Source organism: Loxodonta africana, chromosome 3, assembly GCF_030014295.1.
Source record: "Loxodonta africana isolate mLoxAfr1 chromosome 3, mLoxAfr1.hap2, whole genome shotgun sequence".
In the NCBI taxonomy this organism is placed as follows: domain Eukaryota; kingdom Metazoa; phylum Chordata; class Mammalia; order Proboscidea; family Elephantidae; genus Loxodonta; species Loxodonta africana.
Window position 1 is genome coordinate 21,182,569 of NC_087344.1, and position 22,847 is coordinate 21,205,415.

Here is a 22,847-nt window from a genome sequence, read left to right on the forward strand (position 1 = left end):
TAAGTCCCTTGAGAAGGAGATCATGCTCAGTAAAGTAGAGGGGCAGTGAAACAGAGGAAGATCCTCAACAAGATGGATTGACACAGTGGCTGAAACAATGGGCTCAAGCATGACAACAATTGGGAGGATGGCACAGGATCAGGCAGTGTTTCATCCTGTTGTGCATAGGGTTGCTATGAGTCAAAACGGACTCCATGGCACCTAACAACCTAACAACATCTTTATTATTAAAGTCATCCTCATGGCAGTGAAGTCATATCTCAATGTGTTTTGATTTGAATTTCCTTAATGACTAATAATGTTAGCATCCTTCATGTGCTTCATGCCCGTTTGTACATCTCTTTTAAAGAAATGTCCATTCACATCTTTTGCCCATTTTTTCTTAGGTTATTTGGATGTGGTTGTTGAATTGTAAGAGTTTCTTTTATGCCCTTTTATACCTGTTATTTTCTGGCTCCACACCGCGCCCCCCAACCTGGAAGAGGACCCTTTGTCCAGCTACAACGGATGACATTTTCCAGATTGCTATGTCCACTTGTTCACAAAACCTCCTATCCTTGGAATACCTGTTGCATGCCCCAACCACCAAGAGAAAAGTTACAGTTGAAGATCTCAGTTCAAGCATCATCCCCTCTGTAGAAGTCTTTTCCAATTCTCATTTCCAAGGGTATAATGAAAACTTTCTCCTTTCTGTCCCCGAGGTCTCATCAACAAGTGTAGTCTTCCATTATCATACCTGTGAAACTTACTGACCCTGTTCCTAAACCTGACAATGTACAGAGAAAACCATGCCCTGGTTGATATCATTAATAAACACATAAATAAACAAACAAATAAATAAAAGAAGAGATAAGATTCACCTGGGGGTTTACTAAAACAAAAATGGCAGGACACCACCCACCCATGCAATTTCAGACTCAGTAGATCTGGGGTGTGGGCCAAAGATCTGCATTTCTAACAAGCTCCCAGGTGGTGCTGAAACTGCTGGCCCAGGGACTACACTTTCAGAGATTACTGGATATTGGCTATGAATTGACACTAATCCCAGGAAACCCAAAATGCCATTGTGGCCCAACAGTCAGAGTGGGGGCATATGGATGTCAGGTTATTAACGGAGTCTTAGCTCACATCCATCTCACTGTAGGTCCAGGGGGTCCCTGAGCGCATCCTATAGTGACGTCCCCAGTTACGGAATATATAACTGGAATAGATATACCCAGCAATTAGCGGAACTGCCACATTGAATCCCTGACAAGAGGAGTAAGAGCTGTTATGGTAGGAAAAGCTAACTGGAAGCCATTAGAAGTGCCCCTACCTAGGAAAATAGTAAAGCAAAAGCAATGCCACATTCCTGGATGGATTGCAGAGATTAATGCCACCATCAAGGACTTGAAGGATGCAGGGACACTGATTCCCACCACATGCCCATTCAACTCACCTACTTGGTCTGTGGAAAAAACAGATCTTGGAGAATGACAGTGGATTATCAAAAACTTAACCAGGTGGTAACTCCAATTTCAGCTGCTGTTCCAGATGTGGTCTCAATGCTTGAGCAAATTAATACATCCCCTGATACCTGGTATGCAGCTATTGATCTGGCTAATGCCTTTTTCTCCACACCTGTTTTGAAGGACTATGAGAAGCAGTTTGTCTTTACCTGGCAAGGCCAGCAATACACCTTCAGTTGCCTACCTCACAGCTACATCAACTCTCCAGACTTGCATCATAATTTAGTCCGCAGGGACCTTGATCACCTTCCCCTTCCACAAAATGTCACACTGGTCCATGACATTAATGACATTATGCTGACTGGACTTAGTAAGGAAGAAGTGTCAGTGGCCCTGGACTTATTAATCAAACAATTGTGTGCTAGAGTGTGGAAATTAATCCCACAAAAATTCAGGCACCTTCCACCTCAGTGAAAATTTAGGGGTCCAGTGGTGTGTGGAATGTTGAGATATGCCTTCTAAAGTGAAGGAAATGTTACTGCATGTGCCTCCTCCCAGAACTAAAAAGGAGGCACAATGCCTAGTAGGCCTCTTTGAATTTTGGATTGTTCCTCATTTGAGTATGCTACTCCAGAATATTTTTTTTTTTACTCCACACAATTTATCAAGTGACTAGAAGAGGTGCTACTTTTGAGTGGTTCCCAGAAGAAGAGAAGACTCTACTACAGGTTCAGGGTGCTGTGCAAGTTGCTGACTCTTGGGCCGTATGATCCAGCTGATCTGATGGTGCTCAAAGTGACTGTGGCAGATAGAGATACTGTTTGGAGTTTTTGACAGGCCCCTTTTGGTAAATCACAGTGTAAATCCTTAGCATTTGGGAGTAAAGCCCTGCCATCCTCTGCAGATAACCACTATCCTTTTGAGAAACACCTTTTGGCTTGTTACTGGGCCTTAGCAGAGACGGAATGCTTAACCATGGGACATAAGTCACCATGCAGCCTGAGCTGCCCCTCATGAACTAGGTGTTATTTGACCCCCAAAAGTCATAAAGTTAGACGTGCACAGCAGCATTCCATCATTAAATGGAAGTGGTATTTATGAGATATAGCCTGAGCAGGACCTGAAGGCACAAGTAAGTTGCATGAGGAAGTGACCCAAAAGCCCATGGCCTCCACTCCTGTCACATTACCTTCCACCTCCCAGTCTGCACCTATGGCCTCACGGAGAGTTCCTTATGATCAGTTGACTGAGCAAGAGAAAACTTGTGCCTGGTTTACAAATGGCTCTGTGTCATATGAAGGCACCACTCGAAAGTGTAGAGTGGCAGCCCTACAGCCCCTTTCTGGGACCTCTCTGAAGGACAGTGGTGAAGGGAAATCCTCCCAATGGGCAGAGCTTTGAGCAGTGCGCCTGGTTGTTCACTTTGCTTGGAAGGAGAAATGGCCAGATGTGCAATTTTATACTGATATTCATGGGCTATTGCCAATAGATTGGCTGGGTGGTCAGGAAAGTGGAAGGAACGTGATTGGAAAATAAAAAAGTATTTATAAGGAAGAGGTGTGTGGATAGACCTCTCTGAATGGGCCAAAGAAGTGAAGATATCTGTGTCTCATGTGAACGCTCACCAAAGGTGACCTTGGCAGAGGAAGATTTTAACAATCAAGTGATTAGGATGACTAGTTTTGTGGAAACTAGTTATCCTCTTTCCGCAGTCACTCCTGTCATTGCCCAATGGGCTCATGAACAAAGTGGTCATGGTGGCAGGGATAGAATTCCTTTCACCAATTCTGACTTAGCTACAGCCACTGCTGAGTGCCCAATCTGCCAGAAGCAGACACCAACACCGAGTCCCTGATATGGCACCATCCCTTGAGGTGATCAGCCAGCAAACTGGTGGCAAGTTAATTACATTGGAGTACTTCCATCATGGAAAGGGCAGCATTTTGTTCTTATTGGAATAGACACTCGGGATATGGATTTGTCTTCCCTGCATGCAATGCTTCTGCCAAAACTACCATCTTTGGACTTACAGGATACCTTATCCACCATCATGGTATCCTGCACAGCATTGCCTCGGATCAACAGATTCACTTCATAGCAAATGAAGTGTGGCAGTTGGCCCATGCTTATGGAATTCAATGGTCTTGCCATGTTTGTCATTATCCTGAAGCAGCCGGCTTGATAGAACGATGAAATGGCCTCATAAAGACACAATTACGGCAACAGATTGGTGTCAATACCTTACAGGGTTGGGACAATGTCCTCCAGAAAGCTGTATATGCTCTAAACCAGTGTCCAGTATGTGGTGCTGTATCTCCCATGGCCAGGATTCATGGGTCCAGGAATCAAGGGGTGGAAATGGGAGTGGCACCACTCATTATTGCCCCTAGTGACACACTCACAAGATTTTTGCTTCCTCCTCTTGAGGCCTTATGCTCTGCAGGTCTAGAGGTCTTAGTTCCAAAGGGAGGCATGCTTCCACCTGGAGACACATCACTGATTCCACTCAACTGGAAGCTAAGAATGCCACCTGGCCACTTTGGGCTCCTTATTCCTCTGGATCAACAGGCAAAGAAGGGAGTTACTATACTGGCTATTGTGATCGATAATGATTACCAAGAGGAAATCAAGTTGATATTATATAATGGAGGTAAGAAAAGTGTCATGGATTGAATTATGTCTGCTCAAAAATTTGTGTATCAACTTGGTTAGGCCATGATTCCCAGTATTGTGTGGTAGCCCTCCATTCTGTGATTGCTATTTTATGTTAAAAGGATTAAGGTGGGATTGTAACACCACCCTTACTCAGGTTACCTACTTGCTTCAATGTAAAGGGTGTTTCCCTGGGGTTTGTCTTGCACCACCTTTATCTCTTAAGAGATAAAAGGAAAGAGAAGCAAGCAGAGAGTGGGGGACCTCAGACCACCAAGAAAGAAGCACCTGGAGCAGAGCACGTCTTTGGACCCAGGGTTCCTGTGCCTGAGAAGCTCCTCAGCCAGGGGAAGTTTGAGCACAAAGACCTTCCTCCAGAGCCAACAGAGAGATAAAGACTTCCCCTAGAGCTGATGCCCTGAATTTGGATTTTTAGCCTACCTTACTGTGAGGAAATAAATTTCTGTCTGTTAAAGCCATCAACTTGTGGTATTTCTGTTATAGCAGCCCTGGATGACTAAGACAAAGGGTATGTCTGGAATGCAGCAGATCCCTTAGGGCATCTCTTAGCACTACTGAAAACCGAAGTTACTACTACCATGCCCTGTGTTCAAGTCAACGCAAAACTTCAGCAACCCAATTCTGACATGACTACTTCAGGAATGAAGGTTCAGGTCACCCCGCCAGGCAAAGAACCATGATGAGCTGAAGTGCTTGCTGAGGGCAAATGGAATACAGAATGAGTGGTGGAAGACTGTAGTTCTAAATACCGGTTATGGTCATGTGATCGGTTGCAGAAAAGAGGGCTGTAATTGTCATATTTCTGTTTTTTATGTGTGCACCATTATTTTTGTTTTCTTCATTTATAGAATATAAGATGTAAACACAGCTAGTGTTTTTTCAGTTGTAGGTGTGTTTGTTGTTTCATGTTAAGTGTAAGCTTGACTTTATAATTGTCTTTATTCAGAGATTATGTATGGTTTAAGGAGATGTGTACAGGAGCCAAGTTGACAAGTGGTGGACTGGGATGCTTAAGGTTGTGTTTCAACTTGATTAGGCCATGATTCTCAGTGTTTTGGCAGTAGTGCGATGTTTTGGTCACTTCCCCATTGAGATTTCATATGTGATCAACCCGATAACGGGATCTGCTGTGAGTAGCAAATCAGTCAAAGGGGAGTTTCCTCCACCGTGTGGCCTGCACGGAGTGTAGGGAGATGTTCTGGCAGCCTGCGGAGACTTTTACTCATTCTGGATTCTGTGCCTAGCGCCTGTTCATCTAACCTCCAGTTCTTGGAACTTGAGTTAGCAGCTTACCTGCAATCTTGCCTGCTGATCCTGTAATTCATTGGACTTTATAGCCTGTGAGCAGCAGCTCTGCTGTCCAAGTTGCTGATCTTGGGTTTGCCAGTCTCTGCGGCTACATGAATCATAAGAAGCCTGTATTCTCACCCACTAACTTGGGACATCACAGCCTCTACAACCTCATGAGTCATTTCCTTGATATAAATCTCTCTCTCTATATATATTTATACTCTTTCTTGGTTTCGCTTCTCTAGAGAACCTGGCCTAAGACACCCACCAACGAACATTTAGCCCAAGATGTCAGTAGTGCTTGGGTTAAGAAACCCTGGTCTACACTGTTGAGGAACAATATTAAAAGTATTATCTAAAACATTCCAGCCATTTTCTATTATTTTATCATGGTATTGAAAATATTATCTGAAATAAATCTCACAGTCTTTCTCCACTTATTTGGTGCTTCTCCTTTTTTTCTTTTTTTTTTTCATATCACTTTCCACAATTCAAATGTTTTTATTGGTTCTATTGTTCGTGTTCTTTCTTCCCCACTGAAATGTAACCTATATAAGGACAGGAACTATTTTTCTTCATGACTTTGTCCCTAGCACTTTAAACGTAGTAGCTTCTCGACAAACATTCCTTCTATAAAATGAATGTATCAGTAAATCTGGAAGCGTAAGATTGAAAGAGATTTGAATGAAACAAATACGACAGATATTCTTCCTACTCTAATTAAATGTTTACAAATACACTATTTTTTTCCAAATACTATTAGGATGCCATCCAAATGATAAGTACATGTCTTACAGGATAAATTCAGAACTCCTGGAGTTGTTTTAATCAATCATTCAATACAAGAGAGAGCAACAGGATACTCTCCTTATCTACCTGTTTCATATACAGTTATGGAAAGGAGGTCATTACCGGAGAAGACTACAATACACAATATTGCTTTCTAAAATATTTATGGACCTGGAGCACTGCATGACTCCTATGTCATTGGGGATGCCACATATTCAACACAATCTAAGATTCCTCTGACCAAATGTCTCTGTCTTTGTAGTACATGACTCTCTAAAACTGGATTGGGGTGACGATTGTGTAACTCAATAAATTTACTTAACCATTGGATTACAGCAATGGGTTGATTTCAAGGTAAGCAAATCATACATCAGTAAAGCTGTTAGAAATAAATTTTCAGAAAGTTTTCCATGAATTTATTCATATCGGGTTGAAAATATTTACTTTTCTTTACAACGGTTTCTAATATACACCAATATGATTATTTTTACTATTCTGAATTGAGATCTTTTTTTTTTCTCTCTTTTTCATATCCCACAGGTCTCCTTCTCACTTTTTACATAGCAGACAATAAATGCACATTTGATTAAACTTAATGGAATGAAAGTGAATTGAAGTCACATCGAACAAGTCTTTTCTCACTAACAAACTAGGATTTTTTAGTAAATTGTTTCTTCTGAGTTTTGTTTTGGACCCAAAGTCCCCAGTTCCTTTCATGACTCCCTTAATATCCTTCATAGTCGTTATCAGCTTTCTTAGTTTTGGTTTCCACAGAAGCAGACACTGAGACAAGGATTCAAGTGCAAGAAATTTACTTAAAAGAGCAAGGAATATGGATGGGAGAGAAGTGACACAGGGAATTAAATACATCTGATAAAGATTGCATTGAGTCAGCCACCACATTGAATGAGCAGTTTTCATCCTGAGAAAATTCTGGAATATGTGCAAAACCCCCATCTCAGAATTCCGCCCAAGTAAAGAGGTATATCGTACACCTCTCGATGAAGGCTGCCCCTGGAGATACCTAATTCTGGGTCACTTCTGCCACCATGCATCTGACAAAGTAGGTTCCAGCTGGTGCTGTCCATTGACAGTCAGACTGGTGTGCAATACAGATGGTGAGACAACCCCAAGGAATGTAGGTGGAGCATTGATTGACAGCATCTGCTACTCTACCTTTCACTGAACAGACTCAGTTCTACCAATAATCTATTCAAAAAATGAAGTTCTGAATATATCCCACAGGTGTGTAACTACCATTCTGATGACACCTTCAGGGAGTCCCAAAAAATAAAACCACGTGGGGAAAAAACTTATATTTCATTACTACATGTTTTGATATCCTGGGGAATATATCTTAAAACTGCAAGGATGAGACATAAGGTAAAATAAAATAAGGAAAGGAAGAAAGTAAAGAAGAAGAAAGAAAGAGGAAAGAAAAGAAGCAAGCAAGGACCAAAAAGAATGAATCTAAGTCTTATATTATCCAATGCAGTATATTACTATGAATCTTCTGAAAAAAACCATCTATGAAATCTAGATTCCCATCCTTGAAGTTCAAAATCCCGTCATTGTTCTTATGAAAAGTAAGATAGCCAAACTAAGAGTATTAACTCAATGAAAGTTTGCAAGGTTTCCATCCATCCCAATCTCAGACTCTTCCTCTGAAAACTAGGGTGAATAAAAATATACCTCAAAGAAATATTATCAGGGTTAAATGAAATCATATGTGTAAAACAATAAGCACAGTCCAGATGTGGCAAGCATTTGGTTATGGCTCTTGTATGATTTAATTTTCTTTCTTTCAGGGAAAAACACACACATAAACAAATGAAGGCGAAAGGTATCAATGCTTGAGAGACTAACCTTTTGGGAAACCACATCTACACTTAACAATATTAATGCAGCAAATCTAAGGTTGGAATTTTCAGGAATAGCTCTAAGAAAGCTGACCAAAGAAGGAACATTGTGGACAGCACATAGGAAAGAGTCAAAAGGATTCACTTAGGAAAGACTTGAGAAAAAATGGTACAGTAACAATTAGAAAGCAAATCATAATTGCTTTAGAATTGGAAGAAATGATGCATGTTTTTTCAGGAAGAAAAAAGAATCAGGATATTTAAATTCATAATGTTTGGCTTTGGGGACCATGACGCCCATTTAGCCCTGAGGCCAGTGGCCATCATCATGGTTAAAAGGCTGCTCTACAAAGCATCCTTCCCAGGGCTCCCTTCATATCCTTATTCCTTAGGCTGTATATGAAGGGGTTCAGCATGGGTGTGACCACAGTGTACATCACTGAGGCAATAGAGACTCTCTGGGAAGAATGGATCACAGTAGAACTGAGACCAACCCAAGGCCTGTTCCATAGAACAAGGAGACCACAGAGAGGTGAAATCCACAGGTGGAAAATGTCTTATACTTTCCCCCAGCAGAGGACATGCTCATTAAAGACGAGACAATCTGAGAGTAAGAGAAGAGGATCCCTAATAGGGGAAACACAGCTAGCAGGATAATCAACATATACAAGAAGATGTTAATGATGAGGGTATCAGAACAGGCCGATTTGATAATCTGAGCCAGTTCACAGAAGAAATGTGGAATTTCAGTGCCTATGCAGAATTTCAGCTGTCTGATCAATAGAATATGAAGCAGAGAGGCCCAGAAAATGATGACCCAAGACATCAGAACCAAGAATCCACAGAGCTGGGGGTTCATGATGACTGTATAGTGCAGGGGGTGACAGATGGCCACGAACCGGTCATAAGCCATCAAGGACAGGAGAAAATTGTCCAGTCCAGCAAAAATCATGAAGAAATACACCTGCGTGAGGCATCCTATGTAGGAGATGACTTTGCTCTGTGTCTGGATGTTCACCAGCATCTTTGGGACCGTGGTGGTGATGAGACAGATATCAACAAAGGACAGGTTGGAGAGGAAGAAGTACATGGGGGTGTGGAGGTGGTGGTCAAAGCTGACGGCCAGTATGATGAGTAGGTTCTCAAGCACAGTGACCAGGTACATGGACAGGAAGAGCCCAAGGAAGAGGGGCTGACGTTCAGAATCCTCTGAGAGGCCCAGCAGGAAGAATTCAGAAACTTTTGTTTGGTTTTCTGCTTCCATGTAGTTAGTGCGTAGGCTGGAGGAAGTAAAAGCAACATTCAATGAACACCTAACTACCATCTCAGCTAGTCATCACCTTTACGATACCACCTGTATTTTGTTATTGAGTCCTTCCAAAGACAATGACTCTCACAGTCAAAGGTAGCACTTTTCCTTTTCAAATGTGTATACTTATTTAGATATTTTAGCAAAAATCTCTTTTTACCTTCTACTCACTGGTTCTAATTTTCCTACTTGAATCTATACACATAAACCAATATGACCATTCAAAGCTAATTGAAAACATGTTATGTGAACTCAGAAGTATGTATTTTTCCATTACAATCTCCATACCTCCTTCATTCTCATAGCTCTGTGTTAGTGAATAAAAGTCACCTGAGCTGAAAATCCATATCTTAAATGTGACCTGTCACATCCTACTGATTTGACAGTTAACTCTTGGTGCCTTATTTTTTCTTTTTTAAAAATCTAGTTAATACTACTACCTTCTTTGTGAGGTTTAGAAATAAATGTCTTTGTGAACAGGAGGTTCTCAATTAGTAATACTGAAAGAAGAAAAAATTGCAGTCAAGCAATTCCAACACAAGGCAGACTTACATGATAGAGTAGAACTTCCCCGTACGGTTTCCAGGGTTTTTATCTTTATCAAACAAGACTTACACATCACTCTCCGGCAGAGCAGCTGGTTGGTTCTAAATGTCTAACTTTCAAGTTATAGCTTAGCACTTAACCACTGCACTAACAGGCCTTCCAATTAATAATAGCAATTATTATTATTAATCCCTTCCTTCTGTAACAATTATTTTAGATATATAATTCTCCCAAGCTACAGTATAAAGCTGTGATTTCAAAAATGAGTGTATGAATCATACTGCCTGGAATAGAACTTTGGCTCTACCAACATACTACGTATGTGACCATGAGAAAGTTACTTATCACTCTTAGCTGTAGATAACTCACTTCTCCAAGGAGACTAGTAAGTATTCCCTATATAATGAGACTGACAGGTGAATTAAATGAGATGAAGCATGTCATTTTTCTAGTATGGTGCCTGTGATAGAGTAGACACTTGATAATTGTGATTTTCTGTTTTTATTGTCACAATAAATCTGTCTTGCATATCGATCATTTATCAATATCCCCTTTAAACTAAGGCAGCCATCAAGGGTGGAATTGTGATCATTATAAACACAAGTAAGTTACCTCTTTTGGCCTCCATGCAGCAATTCCAATTAGGGAAGATCACTATGGCTCCCTATTGCAGAAACCACCTGCCAGATGGATTCTTCCAAGAACAGGAAAGGCCATGTGGACTCTGTAAATAAAGGGAGGAAATAAAAGCACACAACCATTAAAATCAAATACAAAGCATGTGTGTGCTCATGTGTACATGCTCTTGAAAGAGGATGTGTTGTACTAACATCAGTGGAGTTTATTACAAAGTATGTAATGGATAGATTAGATTAAAATATTAAACACTTCTATAGAGCAAATTAAACCAAAGAAAATTAAAAGTCAGACTTAAGATTTGAAAATAAATGTTAACATTTTCCAAAAAAGGAAAATAGTATTATTCATGCATAAAGAATGGAAATTAATTAAAAAGAGAAAAAAATCACTGAGGGCAGATAATTCAGTCTGGGCAGATGAGTAGGAAAGGCTTCTCTGAAACAGGACTTTTCACTGACAGGAAAAGATTAGATAATTGTAAGTCAGAGAAAGTAAGGAAAGGACAAGCACTATAGATTGAGAAAACAGAAGGTTTAATTCCCTGTGGGGCAGTGAGCTTGGTAATGGAAGAGAATAAAGAGGTCAGTGAGATAGACAGCAGAGGATGAAGTGTAGGCAGAACAGAGATTGTGAGGCCCACAAATAGAGCATCCAGTAGTAGTATTCCTGGATGTGCCTCTTTCATGGGTAATTTTATGTTTACTCCTGTGGCAGAGGTTATAACTTTGTTTGCCCACCATTGCCTTAACTCAATATGGAATGGCAGTTTGAATACCACAGCCAACAGGATAATCTACGTTAAAACACTAAAATATTTCTACTAAATTCATGAATAAGGCAAGGCAATCTAATCCCACTTTAGTCATTCTCCTTTATCATTTAAGATGAGAAAAGGAAATGGGTCTGAGTACTAAACCTCCAAAACAATTACACTATTTGTAGATGATATTGAAGACACTAAAGAGAAATAGCATACAAATAGAACTTTTAAGTGCTATCAGTAAGTTGGCAGGGTATTAAAGAAATATTAGGAAACCAGTAACATTTTATTTAAGCAAAAATACTTAGGGAATATACAGAAAACCTGAAACATATTCAGAACAAAATAGACAATACCTCCCTTATAATAGATTTTCTTTGAGTAGGTAATGGATAAATTACTGGATGTAAGAAATCTAACAGCAATCCATAACTTATAAAAGAGATTGGAGAAGTGATGTTTGATGAGAGAGATAAGATAAGGTGTCATAGTTGGTTGAGTCAGAGTTTCTTCAGAGAATTATACATTCAATCAATGGCCATTTCTAACTCTTCTTGGAGAGAGGCTCTAGATTCCAGAAAGACAAAGAAGAAACATGAGAGCTGGAAAAGACAGGCTACAGTGGAAACTAAAGTGCGTTCAAAGTACAGAGAGCTCACATTCCTAAGCAAGTATGGGAGGTTTCAGTGTCCTTACCAGAGAGATGAGCCTCACACTTTTTTTCCTCTTTTCCTTCTTATTCCACCAGCACTGAAGGGGACACACTAACTCTTTCTGATGGTATCACTGAAGAAGTTTCTCTTCTCCGTGGTCTGTCTCTGAGAAGCCCAATTTGGTTTTCACCAAGGCTGGGATCAAATATTTACAGGGTGAGGAGCAATGAGGACATGTTTAAAGTTTCCAGAGTCTCCCAGGTTGAATCTCAGAGCTCTTCATTAAATAAATTGTTCTATTGTCCTTTCACTCTCCAAACAATTCACCTCCCATGGGTACAAAAAAAAAAAAAAAAATTGCCTTCAAGTCGATTCAGACTCCTAGCAACCTTATAGGACAGAGTGATATTGCTTCGGAGGGCTTCCAAGGAGCAGCTGGTGGATTGGACCTTTGGGTTAACAGCCAATCTCAAAAAACATAAAATGAAAATCTTTCTGCCAATTTTGTCTCTTTGTAGGCAGCAGTGTCAGGTGAGGGGTTTGTGAGATGGATTTATTTCCTCCAGGGAGAAATTTCTCTATCTTTAGTTTCATTTTAAAGTAACAAGCTGTCCCTTAACAAAAGTTAACTGCTACAAAGAACCAATACTAGGAACCTTCTTTCTTCAAGTGAAATCCCACCTTGGGAAGTGTTTGCCTTAAAGAACATTTGGTGATTTATGGAACACTTGGTGTCCTCAAGGTTATGGAGGCAAACAGGTTCTATCTGAAGAAAAGCAACTTGGTCAATAGTCTTAATGCTCTTAAGGAACTGATAAGACAAGGACTGAAAAATATCCCTTGACATGCACTTAGTGACATGAAAACTTCGTTGATCTTAGAGAGGGCTCCATTTATTTCCTGACTCTCTAAATAAAGGGGCAGAGTCAGAAATAACTCAGGCGGGGTGCTTGAAGACTGATTGAGTCTTGAAGAAATGTAGGTGGCATATAAAGACCTATTTTGCAAAAGTTTGTAAGGAAAGGGAAGGAGAGAGATAAAGCATAGCCTACAGTCAATATGGAGTTCAGGAGAATTAAAAAAAAAATAGTGGTAGTATGGGAAGATGATTAATTTTAAACATAATCATCATATACAGTGCCACATTTGAATACATAGGCAGTTATGACTACCTAATTTTCAGGATGGTGCATACACTGAAGAAGCCCTGGTGGTACAGTTGATAAGAGAGCGGCTGCTAATCAAAAGGTTGGTGATTTGAACCCATCAGCCGCTCTGCAGAAGAAAAATGTGTCAGTCTGCTTCTGTAAATATTACAGCCTCAGAAACCCTATGGGACAGTTCTATTGTGTCCTATAGGGTCACTAAGAGTTGGAATTGACCTGATGTCAACAAGTTTGGATTTGATTTAGTATGTGCTGTAAATTAATGACAATCATAATGTTCTGTGTTCTCAACATGTAGAATACCTGGCTCCAGAAATCAAGGGGTGGAAGTATAAATGGCCTAACATAACATCACTCCCAGTGACCCACCTGGGGAGTTTGTGTTCAGATTTCCTCAACTCTGGCACCGACACATAAAGAGAGTTCTACTTCCACTTTATATTGCCACCAGAAATATCTATACATCCTCACCAACTCTGTTATTTTATCTTTTTTATTATTTCTATCATTATTAACCCACAAGTGTCTGTCAGTTTGTCATGCTGTGGGAGCTTGCCTGTTACTGTGATGCTGGAAGCAATGCTGCCAGTTTTCAAATACCAGCAGGGTAACCCATGGCAGATAAGTTTCAGCTGAGCTTCCAGACTAAGAGAGACTAGGAAGACGGGCCCGACAGTCTACTTCTGAAAAGAAGTAGCCACTGAAAAACTTTTGAGTAGCAGCGGAACTTTGTCTAACACAGTGCCAGAAGTTGAGTCCCTCATTTTGGAAGGCGCTTAAAAGACAACAGGGGAAGAGCTATCTCCTCAGAGTAGAGTCGACGGTAATGACGTAGTTGGAGGCAAGCTTTTGGGACCTTCATTTGCTGATGTGACATGACTCAAAATGAGAAGAAACAGCTGCAAACATCCTTTAATTATCATAACCTGGAATGTCCAAAGTACAAATCAAGGAAAATTGGAAACTGTCAAAAAAGAAATGGAATGCATAAACATTGATATAAAAACATTGATATACTAGGCATTAATGAACTGAACTGGACTGGTATTGGCCATTTTGAATAGGACAATCATATGGTCTACTTTTGAGAATGACAACTTGAAGAGGAATGGCATTGCATTCATCGTCAAAAAGAACATCTCAAGATCTATCCTGAAGTACAATGCTCTTTGTGATAGAATACAATCCATAAGCCTACAAGGAAGACCAGTTAACGTGACTATTATTCAAATTTACACATCAGCCACTAAGGCCAAGATGAAGAAATAAAAGATTTTTACCAAATTCTGCAGTCTGAAATTGATCAAACATGCAATCAGGATGCATTGATAATTTCTAGTAACTGGAATCTGTTTACAACCGTTTCTAGTATACACCAATATGATTATTCTTACTACTCTGAATTGAAATCTTTTTTTCTTTTTTATGCCTCACTGGTCTCCTTCTTACTTTTTACATAGTGGAAAATAAATGCATATTTGATTAAACTTAATGGCATGGAAGTGAAATGAAGTCACAGCGAACAAGTGTTTCTCACTAATGAACTATCATTTTTTAGTACATTGTTTCTTCTGAGTTTTGTTTTGGCCCCAAAGTCCCCAGTTCCTTTCATGACTCCCTTAATATCCTTCATAGTCGTTATCAGCTTTCTTAGTTTTGGTATCCACGAAAGCAGACACTGAGACAAGGATTCAAGTGCAAGAAATTTACATAAAAGAGCAAGGAATATGGATGGGAGAGAAGTGACAAAGGGAATTAAATACATCTGATAAAGCTTCTATTGAGTCAGCTACCACAGTGAATGAGCAAAGTTTCATCCTGGGAAGTTCTGGAAAATGTGCAAAACCCCCATCTCAGAATTCCGCCCAAGTAAAGAGGTATATCGTACACCTCTCAATGAAGGCTGCCCCTGGAGATACCTAATTCTGGGTCACTTCTGCCACCGTGCATTTGACAAAGTAGGTTCCAGCTGGTGCTATCCATTGGCAGTCAGACTGCTGTGCAATAGAGATGGTGAGACAACCCCAAGGAATGTAGGTGGAGCATTGATTGACAGCATCTGCTACTCTACCTTTCACTGAACAGACTCAATTCTACCAATAATCTATTCAAAAAATGAAGTTCTGAATATATTCCACAGGTGTGTAACTACCATTCTGGTGACACCTTCAGGGAGTCCCAAAAAATTAAACCATGTGGGGGAACAACTTTTATTTCATTACTACATGTTTTAGGATCCTGGGGAATATATCTTAAAACAGCCAAGATGAGACATAAGGTAAAATAAAATAAGGAAAGGAAGAAAGTAAAGAAGAAGAAAGAAAGGGGAAAGAAAAGAAGCAAGCAAGGACCAAAAAGAATGAATCTAAGTCTTATATTATCCAATGCAGTATATTACTATGAATCTTCTGAAAAAACCGTCTATGAAATCTAGATTCCCATCCTTGAAGTTCAAAATCCCATCACTGTTCTTATGAAAAGTAAGATAGCCAAACTAAGAGTATTAACTCAATGAAAGTTTGCAAGGTTTCCATCCATCCCAATCTCAGACTCTTCCTCTGAAAACTAGGGTGAATGAAAATATATCTCAAAGAAATATTATCAGGGTTAAATGAAATCATATGTGTAAAACAATAAGCACAGTCCAGATGTGGCAAGCATTTGGTTATGGCTCTTGTATGATTTTAATTTTCTTTCTTTCAGGGAAAAACATGCACATTACCAAATGAAGGTGAAAGGTATCAATGTTTGAGAGACTAACATTTTGGGAAACCACATCTACACTTAACAATATTAATGCAGCAAATCTAAGGTTGGAATTTTCAGGAATAGCTCTAAGAAAGCTGACCAAAGAAAGAACTTAAGGACAGCATACAGGAAAGAAGAGTCAAAAGGATTCACTTAGGACAGACTTGAGGAAAAATGCTAAAATAACAAGTAGAAACCAAATCATAATTGCTTTGGAATTGGAAGAAATGATGCGTGTTTTTTCAGGAAGAAAAAAGAATCAGGATATTTAAATTCATAATGTTTGGCTTTGGGGACCTCGATGCCCATTTAGCCCTGAGGCCAGTGGCCATCATCATGGTTAAGAGGCTGCTGTACAAAGCATCCTTCCCAGGGCTCCCTTCATATCCTTATTCCTTAGGCTGTATATGAAGGGGTTCAGCATGGGTGTGACCACAGTGTACATCACTGAGGCAATAGAGACTCTCTGGGAAGAATGGATCACAGTAGAAGTGAGGCCAACCCCAAGGCTTGTTCCATAGAACAAGGAGACCACGGACAGCTAAGACCCACAGGTTGAAAATGCCTTATATTTTCCCCCAGCAGAGGACATGCTCATTAAAGACGAGACAATCTGAGAGTAAGAGAAGAGGATCCCTAATAGGGGAAACACAGCTAGCAGGATAATCAACATATACAAGAAGATGTTAATGATGAGGGTATCAGAACAGGCCGATTTGATAATCTGAGCCAGTTCACAGAAGAAATGTGGAATTTCAGTGCCTATGCAGAATTTCAGCTGTCTGATCAATAGAATATGAAGCAGAGAGGCCCAGAAAATGATGACCCAAGACATCAGAACCAAGAATCCACAGAGCTGGGGGTTCATGATGACTGTATAGTGCAGGGGGTGACAGATGGCCACGAACCGGTCATAAGCCATCAAGGACAGGAGAAAATTGTCCAGTCCAGCAAAAATCATGAAGAAATACACCTGCGTGAGGCATCCTATGTAGGAGATGACTTTGCTCTGTGTCTGGATGTTCACCAGCATCTTTGGGACCGTGGTGGTGATGAGACAGATATCAACAAAGGACAGGTTGGAGAGGAAGAAGTACATGGGGGTGTGGAGGTGGTGGTCAAAGCTGACGGCCAGTATGATGAGTAGGTTCTCAAGCACAGTGACCAGGTACATGGACAGGAAGAGCCCAAGGAAGAGGGGCTGACGTTCAGAATCCTCTGAGAGGCCCAGCAGGAAGAATTCAGAAACTTTTGTTTGGTTTTCTGCTTCCATGTAGTTAGTGCGTAGGCTGGAGGAAGTAAAAGCAACATTCAATGAACACCTAACTACCATCTCAGCTAGTCATCACCTTTACGATACCACCTGTATTTTGTTATTGAGTCCTTCCAAAGACAAGGACTCTCACAGTCAAAGGTAGCACTTTTCCTTTTCAAATGTGTATACTTATTTAGATATTTTAGCAAAAATCTCTTTTTACCTTCTACTCACTGGTTCTAATTTTCCTACTTGAATCTATACACATAAACCAATATGACCATTCAAAGCTAATTGAAAACATGTTATGTGAACTCAGAAGTATGTATTTTTCCATTACAATCTCCATACCTCCTTCATTCTCATAGCTCTGTGTTAGTGAATAAAAGTCACCTGAGCTGAAAATCCATATCTTAAATGTGACCTGTCACATCCTACTGATTTGACAGTTAACTCTTGGTGCCTTATTTTTTCTTTTTTAAAAATCTAGTTAATACTACTACCTTCTTTGTGAGGTTTAGAAATAAATGTCTTTGTGAACAGGAGGTTCTCAATTAGTAATACTGAAAGAAGAAAAAATTGCAGTCAAGCAATTCCAACACAAGGCAGACTTACATGATAGAGTAGAACTTCCCCGTACGGTTTCCAGGGTTTTTATCTTTATCAAACAAGACTTACACATCACTCTCCGGCAGAGCAGCTGGTTGGTTCTAAATGTCTAACTTTCAAGTTATAGCTTAGCACTTAACCACTGCACTAACAGGCCTTCCAATTAATAATAGCAATTATTATTATTAATCCCTTCCTTCTGTAACAATTATTTTAGATATATAATTCTCCCAAGCTACAGTATAAAGCTGTGATTTCAAAAATGAGTGTATGAATCATACTGCCTGGAATAGAACTTTGGCTCTACCAACATACTACGTATGTGACCATGAGAAAGTTACTTATCACTCTTAGCTGTAGATAACTCACTTCTCCAAGGAGACTAGTAAGTATTCCCTATATAATGAGACTGACAGGTGAATTAAATGAGATGAAGCATGTCATTTTTCTAGTATGGTGCCTGTGATAGAGTAGACACTTGATAATTGTGATTTTCTGTTTTTATTGTCACAATAAATCTGTCTTGCATATCGATCATTTATCAATATCCCCTTTAAACTAAGGCAGCCATCAAGGGTGGAATTGTGATCATTATAAACACAAGTAAGTTACCTCTTTTGGCCTCCATGCAGCAATTCCAATTAGGGAAGATCACTATGGCTCCCTATTGCAGAAACCACCTGCCAGATGGATTCTTCCAAGAACAGGAAAGGCCATGTGGACTCTGTAAATAAAGGGAGGAAATAAAAGCACACAACCATTAAAATCAAATACAAAGCATGTGTGTGCTCATGTGTACATGCTCTTGAAAGAGGATGTGTTGTACTAACATCAGTGGAGTTTATTACAAAGTATGTAATGGATAGATTAGATTAAAATATTAAACACTTCTATAGAGCAAATTAAACCAAAGAAAATTAAAAGTCAGACTTAAGATTTGAAAATAAATGTTAACATTTTCCAAAAAAGGAAAATAGTATTATTCATGCATAAAGAATGGAAATTAATTAAAAAGAGAAAAAAATCACTGAGGGCAGATAATTCAGTCTGGGCAGATGAGTAGGAAAGGCTTCTCTGAAACAGGACTTTTCACTGACAGGAAAAGATTAGATAATTGTAAGTCAGAGAAAGTAAGGAAAGGACAAGCACTATAGATTGAGAAAACAGAAGGTTTAATTCCCTGTGGGGCAGTGAGCTTGGTAATGGAAGAGAATAAAGAGGTCAGTGAGATAGACAGCAGAGGATGAAGTGTAGGCAGAACAGAGATTGTGAGGCCCACAAATAGAGCATCCAGTAGTAGTATTCCTGGATGTGCCTCTTTCATGGGTAATTTTATGTTTACTCCTGTGGCAGAGGTTATAACTTTGTTTGCCCACCATTGCCTTAACTCAATATGGAATGGCAGTTTGAATACCACAGCCAACAGGATAATCTACGTTAAAACACTAAAATATTTCTACTAAATTCATGAATAAGGCAAGGCAATCTAATCCCACTTTAGTCATTCTCCTTTATCATTTAAGATGAGAAAAGGAAATGGGTCTGAGTACTAAACCTCCAAAACAATTACACTATTTGTAGATGATATTGAAGACACTAAAGAGAAATAGCATACAAATAGAACTTTTAAGTGCTATCAGTAAGTTGGCAGGGTATTAAAGAAATATTAGGAAACCAGTAACATTTTATTTAAGCAAAAATACTTAGGGAATATACAGAAAACCTGAAACATATTCAGAACAAAATAGACAATACCTCCCTTATAATAGATTTTCTTTGAGTAGGTAATGGATAAATTACTGGATGTAAGAAATCTAACAGCAATCCATAACTTATAAAAGAGATTGGAGAAGTGATGTTTGATGAGAGAGATAAGATAAGGTGTCATAGTTGGTTGAGTCAGAGTTTCTTCAGAGAATTATACATTCAATCAATGGCCATTTCTAACTCTTCTTGGAGAGAGGCTCTAGATTCCAGAAAGACAAAGAAGAAACATGAGAGCTGGAAAAGACAGGCTACAGTGGAAACTAAAGTGCGTTCAAAGTACAGAGAGCTCACATTCCTAAGCAAGTATGGGAGGTTTCAGTGTCCTTACCAGAGAGATGAGCCTCACACTTTTTTTCCTCTTTTCCTTCTTATTCCACCAGCACTGAAGGGGACACACTAACTCTTTCTGATGGTATCACTGAAGAAGTTTCTCTTCTCCGTGGTCTGTCTCTGAGAAGCCCAATTTGGTTTTCACCAAGGCTGGGATCAAATATTTACAGGGTGAGGAGCAATGAGGACATGTTTAAAGTTTCCAGAGTCTCCCAGGTTGAATCTCAGAGCTCTTCATTAAATAAATTGTTCTATTGTCCTTTCACTCTCCAAACAATTCACCTCCCATGGGTACAAAAAAAAAAAAAAAAATTGCCTTCAAGTCGATTCAGACTCCTAGCAACCTTATAGGACAGAGTGATATTGCTTCGGAGGGCTTCCAAGGAGCAGCTGGTGGATTGGACCTTTGGGTTAACAGCCAATCTCAAAAAACATAAAATGAAAATCTTTCTGCCAATTTTGTCTCTTTGTAGGCAGCAGTGTCAGGTGAGGGGTTTGTGAGATGGATTTATTTCCTCCAGGGAGAAATTTCTCTATCTTTAGTTTCATTTTAAAGTAACAAGCTGTCCCTTAACAAAAGTTAACTGCTACAAAGAACCAATACTAGGAACCTTCTTTCTTCAAGTGAAATCCCACCTTGGGAAGTGTTTGCCTTAAAGAACATTTGGTGATTTATGGAACACTTGGTGTCCTCAAGGTTATGGAGGCAAACAGGTTCTATCTGAAGAAAAGCAACTTGGTCAATAGTCTTAATGCTCTTAAGGAACTGATAAGACAAGGACTGAAAAATATCCCTTGACATGCACTTAGTGACATGAAAACTTCGTTGATCTTAGAGAGGGCTCCATTTATTTCCTGACTCTCTAAATAAAGGGGCAGAGTCAGAAATAACTCAGGCGGGGTGCTTGAAGACTGATTGAGTCTTGAAGAAATGTAGGTGGCATATAAAGACCTATTTTGCAAAAGTTTGTAAGGAAAGGGAAGGAGAGAGATAAAGCATAGCCTACAGTCAATATGGAGTTCAGGAGAATTAAAAAAAAAATAGTGGTAGTATGGGAAGATGATTAATTTTAAACATAATCATCATATACAGTGCCACATTTGAATACATAGGCAGTTATGACTACCTAATTTTCAGGATGGTGCATACACTGAAGAAGCCCTGGTGGTACAGTTGATAAGAGAGCGGCTGCTAATCAAAAGGTTGGTGATTTGAACCCATCAGCCGCTCTGCAGAAGAAAAATGTGTCAGTCTGCTTCTGTAAATATTACAGCCTCAGAAACCCTATGGGACAGTTCTATTGTGTCCTATAGGGTCACTAAGAGTTGGAATTGACCTGATGTCAACAAGTTTGGATTTGATTTAGTATGTGCTGTAAATTAATGACAATCATAATGTTCTGTGTTCTCAACATGTAGAATACCTGGCTCCAGAAATCAAGGGGTGGAAGTATAAATGGCCTAACATAACATCACTCCCAGTGACCCACCTGGGGAGTTTGTGTTCAGATTTCCTCAACTCTGGCACCGACACATAAAGAGAGTTCTACTTCCACTTTATATTGCCACCAGAAATATCTATACATCCTCACCAACTCTGTTATTTTATCTTTTTTATTATTTCTATCATTATTAACCCACAAGTGTCTGTCAGTTTGTCATGCTGTGGGAGCTTGCCTGTTACTGTGATGCTGGAAGCAATGCTGCCAGTTTTCAAATACCAGCAGGGTAACCCATGGCAGATAAGTTTCAGCTGAGCTTCCAGACTAAGAGAGACTAGGAAGACGGGCCCGACAGTCTACTTCTGAAAAGAAGTAGCCACTGAAAAACTTTTGAGTAGCAGCGGAACTTTGTCTAACACAGTGCCAGAAGTTGAGTCCCTCATTTTGGAAGGCGCTTAAAAGACAACAGGGGAAGAGCTATCTCCTCAGAGTAGAGTCGACGGTAATGACGTAGTTGGAGGCAAGCTTTTGGGACCTTCATTTGCTGATGTGACATGACTCAAAATGAGAAGAAACAGCTGCAAACATCCTTTAATTATCATAACCTGGAATGTCCAAAGTACAAATCAAGGAAAATTGGAAACTGTCAAAAAAGAAATGGAATGCATAAACATTGATATAAAAACATTGATATACTAGGCATTAATGAACTGAACTGGACTGGTATTGGCCATTTTGAATAGGACAATCATATGGTCTACTTTTGAGAATGACAACTTGAAGAGGAATGGCATTGCATTCATCGTCAAAAAGAACATCTCAAGATCTATCCTGAAGTACAATGCTCTTTGTGATAGAATACAATCCATAAGCCTACAAGGAAGACCAGTTAACGTGACTATTATTCAAATTTACACATCAGCCACTAAGGCCAAGATGAAGAAATAAAAGATTTTTACCAAATTCTGCAGTCTGAAATTGATCAAACATGCAATCAGGATGCATTGATAATTTCTAGTAACTGGAATCTGTTTACAACCGTTTCTAGTATACACCAATATGATTATTCTTACTACTCTGAATTGAAATCTTTTTTTCTTTTTTATGCCTCACTGGTCTCCTTCTTACTTTTTACATAGTGGAAAATAAATGCATATTTGATTAAACTTAATGGCATGGAAGTGAAATGAAGTCACAGCGAACAAGTGTTTCTCACTAATGAACTATCATTTTTTAGTACATTGTTTCTTCTGAGTTTTGTTTTGGCCCCAAAGTCCCCAGTTCCTTTCATGACTCCCTTAATATCCTTCATAGTCGTTATCAGCTTTCTTAGTTTTGGTATCCACGAAAGCAGACACTGAGACAAGGATTCAAGTGCAAGAAATTTACATAAAAGAGCAAGGAATATGGATGGGAGAGAAGTGACAAAGGGAATTAAATACATCTGATAAAGCTTCTATTGAGTCAGCTACCACAGTGAATGAGCAAAGTTTCATCCTGGGAAGTTCTGGAAAATGTGCAAAACCCCCATCTCAGAATTCCGCCCAAGTAAAGAGGTATATCG

At 39.5% G+C, this 22,847-nt stretch overlaps 2 pseudogenes; both read right to left on the reverse strand.

Annotated features, from left to right (window-relative positions):
- Positions 1 to 8,391: 8,391 nt before the first annotated feature.
- Positions 8,392 to 9,666, reverse strand: LOC100658942 (olfactory receptor 7D4-like; annotated as a pseudogene).
- Positions 9,667 to 16,052: 6,386 nt separating this feature from the next.
- Positions 16,053 to 17,496, reverse strand: LOC100668083 (olfactory receptor 7D4-like; annotated as a pseudogene).
- Between the last annotated feature and the right edge of the window lie 5,351 nt (positions 17,497 to 22,847).